We start from the raw sequence: 6908 nt of genomic DNA on the forward strand, positions 1-6908 counted from the left end.
CAGATCCAATGCCCCATTTTGCATCAGGCATTGATGAATGGAGGTTTGGTTAAAGCCTGAATCCACCAGAGCCTGATATGTTCCCCCTTAATACTCACAGGTACTACCTGGCTTGATCGTCCCCAACTCCATAACTGGACATAACTGTCCTGGAAATGACCTGGGTCCCCGCATCTTCAAAAGACCGACCCAGACCTCACTGTTGCTGCTGTGGCAGAATATTGGCCAAGCGACTGACGGAGAGTGGGAAGGGATTAAGGAAACACTGCAGTGGCGGCATTCTCTGACACCCCCCTCGCATTCCAAGTCTGGAACCTGGGGAAGAGGCTAAGCTGCCTTTTCCCTGTGGTGGCTGTCGTGGGGGCGCATTGCTACACAACCTGGGAATGGGGACAGGATAAGACAGAAGACGAGAAAGATAAAGAGAAAGAAAGGCTGGAGAGAGAAACAGCCAGAAGGGGCTTGCCGACCCCTGGGAACACCACCAGATAGTCCTCTGCTAGCTGGATGGCCTGATTTAGCGATGCCCAGCAGTGGCACTAGACCAATGGTTCCCAACCACGTTCCTGGAGGCCCCCCAACACTGCATATTTTGTATCTCTCCTTTGTCTGACACACTTGTTTCAGGTCTTAGATTCTCTACTAATGAGCTGATGATGGGAGCGGCCAACCCATTGCAGAATGGCCCACTTGAGGTCATCATATGCCAGGAGGTTCTCCACAGGCAACTGTTGGGCTGCTACCTGTGCCTCCCTGGACAGCAGCAGGCTCAGGCACACCGGCCATTGGGCACGAGCCCACACATATGCCTCCGCTGTCTTGTCAAATAGGTCCACAAATGCCTCCAGGCATGTTGAACCATTTTTTACCAGAGGCACATGGAAGATGGTGGGTGCTGCGTCTGGGGTGACCTTCCCATGCAGACACCGCTTTACCATGATATGATTTTTGCCTGAGTCCCGTTGGATTGCTTTCCATCGGTTTGATGTATTGTGTGTTCAGAGATGCTCTTCTGCATACCTTGGTTGTAAAAAGTTACTGTTGCCTTTCTATCTCTTCGAACCAGTCAGGCCATTCTCTTCTGACCTCTGGCATCAACAAGGCATTTTCGCCCACAGAACTGCCGTTCATTGCATACTTTCTCCGTTTTGGGCTACTTTCTGTAAACACTAGAGATGGTTGTGTGTGAAAATCCCAGTAGATCAGCAGTTTCTAAAATATACCCAGACCAGCCCATCTTGGCATGATTGCTGCACCAGCAATCATGCCAAGTTCAATCATGCAAAGTCACTTAAAGGTCCAGTGTCTAATATTTAGGAGGATCTATTGACAGAAATGCAATATAATATACATAACTCTGTTTTCAGTGGTGTATAAAGACCTTACATAATGAACCGTTATGTTTTTATTACCTTAGAATGAGCCATTTATCTACATACACTGCGGGTCCCCTTACATTGAATTCGCCATTTTGCGGTGCCAAGTTCCTACAGTAGCCCTAAACGGACAAACTGCTGTACAGAGTGTGTTTGCTTGACTAGCTACTCTCTGCTGTCTCAGGCGACAACATCTTTGTCCTGTGTCGGCCACCGTAGCTTCTCTATGTGCTTCAAAAGTGAGGGGTGAGCGATGGAATGAGTCGTTGGCTGCAACTCGCAACCTCACTGCTCAGGGCTACTGGCCCTTTAATTCTCGTGCTCCACGCCTATGGAGCTCACGCTTGCCTTGAACAGTGCATAAACAAAGTTTACACAGCTAATATAACCCTCAAATGGATCTTTACAAAGTGTTCGTCATGCATGCCGCATGCATGCGTCGGATTATGTGAGTATTATACACTGTTATATTGTTTATGTTTGATTCTGAATGAATTTGAGGCTGTGCTCCGTGGCTGTTACGTAACAGTCGGTGTTATGTTGAGATTCGCCTGTTCTTCGGAGGTCTTTTAAACAAATGAGATTTATATAAGAAGGAGGAAACAATGGAGTTTGAGACTCACTGTATGTCATTTCCATGTACTGAACTCTTGTTATTTGACTATGCCAAGATAAATTCAATTTTTCATTCAAGGGCACCTTTAAATTCACCCGCTTTCCCCATTCTGATGCTCAGTTTGAACTTCAGCAGATCGCCTTGACCATGGGTGCGTGTCAATCAGCTCCCTAGTTCAGTATGCTGGGCACTGATCAGGGAGTCAGCCATTTAAGGGATGTCTCAATCGGAAAAACTTTCCGGAAATGACGCCAGAAATAGAATCATCAGTGTCCCATCAATGTCCCAGGGTCCTTACCAAAATCCCAATGATACTAAAATAACTGCTCTGGAGCAATCACTTTCTCTGGTGTAGAACTCCACAAACAGAGAAGTGGCTGCTGCTAAATGCTGAATACCATTTTAATTGTTTTACTGCCATTTGTCCAATAATTCAATTATGCTGTAAGACATGCACCACATTTACACTGTTATTTACAAAAGAAAAGTAAATTGTCTTTGCACCTTTTCTCTCTGAAAGCTCCTTAAGGCGTGCACACATTGAGACTCACACACCATAAATTAATAAAAGGTTTCATATTTCTTTCATACAATATAATCTGCATATTGGCCAAGTGAATGAAGTAGGCGGGACGTTCTTTAGAGCAGTGTGAAAGGCAAGAGAGCGAGAGGGATTTCTATGCTATGAAATGTAATCTCCTGTATTGGTTTGTGAGTAATGGAGGCAGATTCAGTATTTCATTAAGTTGGCCAAAGTGATGTATCATCCCTCTCTTCTCAGTAACGTTGCATTAACTTATTAGCTTTACTCTCTCTCGCTCGCTCTCCCGTTTTCACTTGCTCTCTCTTTCCCCTCGTCTGTCATTGAAACATAATCACCCTGTAAAAGTAGAGATAATAAAAGTAGAGGGAATAAATGACTTTAAGAGACACACACAGAGAGAAAGAGGTAGTTCACAAGATGAGGGTATTTTCTCCCTTAATTTCATCACTGTGACTCAATAGACAGACTGACAGTGGGGTGGTTGTGAAGAATGCATCTGATATTTGTGTGTGTGTGTGTGTGTGTGTGTGTGTGTGTCTGTGTGTGTACGCGTCAGTGCACATGTGTGCATATTTGCATGTGTATTAATGGCTCTCTGCATGAGTGGAGACAGTTTATTACTGAAGCTGTCCTCTATCCAATGATAAAGCCTTTTTAATTATGCTTCATGAAACAAAATTAAAGATTATTGGGGTGTGCCTAATTTTTCTAGACAGCGCCACTCCTCTTCGGGACGGCTGCCATCGTGGGACAGATGAGAATGACTGACGGTGGAGTGAACTTCAGAGACATGACAGGAAGTAGCCTGAGAGAATTAGAGCTGACTCAGCGCTTTTAGCCCAACTAGATGAAGAGCAAGACATCATGGACATTTTAATAAAGGAAAATACTTCTAGCAGATCTAATGTGTGAGAGATAATGTACAGTCAGTCAGTTATGGTGGTACAATCTTTTGCGATAATGACCGACTGACTGTATCCATCTTGTTACACTGACTGAATTGGCAGACATTAAATGTAGAAATTATTTTCAAAATAAATTATATATTTTATAGAAGCACTGTAAAACTGTAATTTTGTTTCTTCTTGTTGTTAACATTAATGTACTTTGGGGTGTTTGTGTTACTTTTTTTGTGTTTATTGCATTATTTTAGTGTCTGTTACCCTGATGTTTTTTGTCTTTGTGTATGATCATGTGCATCATATATATGTATATGATGCACATGATGCACATGATCATACACAAAGACAAAAAACATCAGGGTAACAGACGCTAAAATAATGTGTGTGTGTGTATATATATATATATATATAAAAAAAAATAAAAAAAAATAAAAAAAAAAATAAATATATATATATATATATATATATATTTATTTATATATATATATATATATATATATATATATATATATATATATATATATATATATATATATATATATATATATATATTTATTTATTTATTTATTTATTTTTTTTTTTTTTTTTTATGGACAAGCCACTTCTGATGAACTCTGATTTACCATGTGGCGTTCCATGTGGTCACCAGTGTTATCAGTAAGGTAATGTTGGTAATTCAACTAGAGTGGTATTTTAACATCATATGAAAATTAAGTATCACTTAATGAAATAAAAAGTATTAAGTTATAAAAAATACAGGCACCCATATTACTTGAAACATTGAAACAGGATATTATATTGACATTTTCTGCTAAGAAAAAAAGTTAATTGCAATACAAAACAATGAGCATACCAGTAATACGAACACTGCAGCAATATTCAAGTAATAATATCAATATTGAAGTCCTCTGAGAACTTAATTGGTAACATGCTCTGAAAATTCACTCTTATTTTACGGCTGTGTTTGTTTGCAAATGTTTTCAACATACTTGACGGTACTTAATTGACCAATTAACTTCAAATAAACAGCTATTTAAAGAGCATCCTCTTGTATAGTACATTCCAATGGGAGTTCATCTAGCAAAATATCAAACAATTAAATATACTATGTTGGTTATTAAAATAAGGAATCAATTCAGAACAAATTCCATCATCTAACTAAAAGTGTTAATATGTAATTAGTGTTTTATATTAAAGGAAAACATCCCCAAACACCCACAAAGGTTGACAGAAGCTGGATGAAGGGACATATGGGTATGTGTGATTTTTTTTTTTTTTTTCTTTCTTTCTCACTTTCATTTTGAAAATGTGACTGTCCTGGACTTATTTCAAAACTTGAATTTTCTCAAAGATTAGCCAAAGTGAGCTCTCGCTCTCTCTCTCACACACAAGCAAAGGCAAGCCACACAAATCACAGCCTCCTCTGATGCACTGATGCATTTAATCAGAGCGGCATTTTTCAGTGGAGGGAAAGTAATCATTTTTGCACAATAAGGCCCATCTGAAAACGTCCACTCACATTTGTGTGGTGGCAGCATGCAGCCCAGTGGATGCATTATGCATTCCAGTGATAGATTAGAGTCATAGCATTTGTGCTGCCCTCTTGATGCTGAATGTCACCTTCTTTAATCATTCTTTCCCAAACAAACAACTTGAGTCCACTCTTTTCCAAAAAATTTTAGGCCCAAACTGAAGAGAAACCACTCCACTCGGAGTACTGTATCATTTACAGAATGAATTGCAATCACAGAGGAAACGCTGATTGACTGGAATGGAAGAGGTTCATGGAATAAAGGTCTTTTACATATTATTATTATTAATTATTATTATTATAAGTCTTTTAGCTCCACTGAACTGATGATGTGAAGTTTCTGTAATTATGATTACAATGTGTTCCAAATTATTATGCAAATGACATATCAGTAGGATTTCAGTACAATAAGCATTAACAATGAACAATAACAATTGTTTTCTTGTCTTTTGCGTAACATTGCACCATTTCATGCTTTTTATCTTCTTCCTCCCCATGTTGCATGAGAATTGTAATTTGCTTAAAGGATTAGTTCTTTCATTTGAAAAATTTCTTGATTATTTACTCACCCCTATGTCATCCAAGATGTCCATGTCCTTTCTTCAGTCAAAACGAAATTAAGGTTTTTGATGAAAATATTCTAGGATTATTCTCCTTATAGTGGACTTCAATTGACCCCAAACGGTTGAAGGTCAAAATTACAGTTTCAGTCCAGCTTCAAAGGGCTTTAAGGATACCAGATGAGGAATAAGGGTCTTATCTAGCGCAACTGGCACCGCGTTCATTCCGTAATTTGAATAGGGAAGATGTAGGACATACAGCGTAAGCTTTTTGAAGAATACAGAATGTGGTCATTTGTGTTTATAAAGCATATTCATTTTTTTTTTTTTTTTTAAATGACCGATCATTTCGCTAGATAAGACCCTTATTCCTGGTCTGGTATCATTTAAAGCCCTTTGAAACTGCACTGAAACTAATTTTGACCTTCAACCGTTTGAAGTCAATTGAAGTCTACTATAAGGAGAATAATCCTCGAATGTTTATCAAAAACCTTAATTTCTTTTTGACTGAAGAAGGACATGGACATCTTGGAAGACATGGGGGTGAGTAAATTATCAGGAAATTTGAATGTGAAAGTGAACTAATCCTTTAATAATGCGGAACAACCTCTTTAAGTAGTGTTTCCATTTACCTGAGTAGACCGGGCAAACTATTTAACAAACCTGTCTTTAACAAACTATTTAACAAACGAGACTGTCAAAAAAAAGTAAAATTCTAGTGATACATCATTTACATAATTTGAAACACAGTCATTTTTAACATTGACACATTGTAGTTGTTCTATATTTTCCTTTAAGAGAGTATAAATAGAGTTTGTACCATTACTTTTCTAAAGCAAATTTAAATGGCATAAAATTAAATTAACCAAATATTAATACTCAAAGCTGTTCGGCTCTGGTTTGTGTCCTCAGTCTTATGCGTTTCTGTGACAACACTATCAATGCTAAAAATAAATCAGCATTGGTCAGGAGGTACAGCGGTCAAGTCGGAGCTCTCAGAAAATTCAGAATTTAGAAGCTGTAATTACAAGCTCTATGAAAACGTGAACGGTTGGAAGTTTGAAATTCATAATTACGGCAATTCTGACATGGTGTTAACGCACCTCAAATCAGTAGCTATTCATTTTAATAGATAGATCTATATCTGTAAGGATTGGGTCAATGGAGTGAGGATCCATCTGCAGCGTTTACTGAAGTTAAGTTGACAGACACAATAGCAAGGATGAGCAGTGGCAGAAACAGTGACAGGCAGTGATCAGAGTAGGCAGCAAACGTACACAATATAGGCACAGGCAAGGGTCAAGGCAGGCAGCGGAGAATCAGAAATGAGTAACAGTCCAAGGTCAAACACAAGAATATGGAATCCAGGGGAAACGCTC

Source organism: Chanodichthys erythropterus, chromosome 1 (assembly GCF_024489055.1).
Source record: "Chanodichthys erythropterus isolate Z2021 chromosome 1, ASM2448905v1, whole genome shotgun sequence".
Taxonomy (NCBI): domain Eukaryota; kingdom Metazoa; phylum Chordata; class Actinopteri; order Cypriniformes; family Xenocyprididae; genus Chanodichthys; species Chanodichthys erythropterus.